This window comes from Cynoglossus semilaevis, chromosome Z (assembly GCF_000523025.1).
Source record: "Cynoglossus semilaevis isolate Cse_v1.0 chromosome Z, Cse_v1.0, whole genome shotgun sequence".
In the NCBI taxonomy this organism is placed as follows: domain Eukaryota; kingdom Metazoa; phylum Chordata; class Actinopteri; order Pleuronectiformes; family Cynoglossidae; genus Cynoglossus; species Cynoglossus semilaevis.
Window position 1 is genome coordinate 14272375 of NC_024328.1, and position 1270 is coordinate 14273644.

The window sequence follows — 1270 nt, forward strand, 5'->3', positions numbered from 1 at the left end:
ATTTTTAACTAAATAAATAAATTTAGATTTAAATTATGTTAATTTAATAAATTTATATTAATACATCTCTGGGCCATCCAGGTTCCAGAAGGTGGCGCTCTCGGCCCGGTGACCAGATCATTACCTGCAGCATGGACTACACTTGTGTGGCTCGGAGCCTCCTCTACGCAGATGAATGAGCGGCTGAACAGACTAATGTAAATCCAATACATGGATCCCTCTGCTCATATCTTACATCAAATCGTCCGACGGTCGGTCTTATCGGACGTTTCCCGCGAGCTTTTACATCTGTCTAATGACGACCCCTGACGCGCTCCTCGGGGGTCGGAGGTCAACGTGAGCGGCTGAGAGGGTAGATATATTTTTTTCTCATGTGATGGGGAGGTGGGCTAAACCTACTACAGCATTGGTTCCCAAAGACTGGGTCGCGACCCTCAGGTGGTCGTCTCGCATCGTGTTTCCCAGGAGTTTATGAATAATGTTTATTGAGTTGGGTCGCGAAGGTTTGTGACTTTTAAAATATGGGTCGCCCGAAAAAAAAGTTTGGGAAACAGTACTACAGTACTACAGTACTAGAGTACTACAGTTTCTGTGTGGGAGTGGGAATCCACAGTCTAAGACATACATGTCAAACCCAAGGCCCGAGGGCCAAATACGGACCGCCAAGCCGTTTCGTGCGGCCCACACGAAAAAAAAAAAAGCATTTAGTAAAGTCTGTGCAGCAAAGTTTCTTAACCTAAATAATTAAATAATCAATCAATAATAATCAATCGCAGAAACATGTATCTGGTCGGCTAGTACCACCGTTACTACAGACCAGTAGCAAAGTCCGTGGACCGGGGGTTGGGACCCCTGAGCTATACAGTCTTCCGGTTACAACCGGCCCCTTCAAGGGCAACTGTATTGCTGATGTGGCCCCCTGGTGGAAATGAGTTTGACAGCCCTGGTTTAAGACCACATTTGGGCTGGTGTTGGACCATGAACCAGTCTAATACCAGTACCTGGTACCAGTACCTTCCTCCTGAAGTTAGAACACGGTTTTGTTGAACTCTATTGTATTGTATTGAGTTGTCCTATGGTCGAGGGTTAGATTTCCATCCGGTCAACAAAGACTAGAACAGACCCCCTACAAGGAAACATAGACCCCTCCCCCTCCTCCCTCCAGTAGTAAACACACACTCCATGTTTACTATAGACGGATGCCGCAGCCAAACCCAGACTCTTCTCCCCCTCCGCCCCCCCTTCACAGAACATCCTCAGCCTCTCTTCA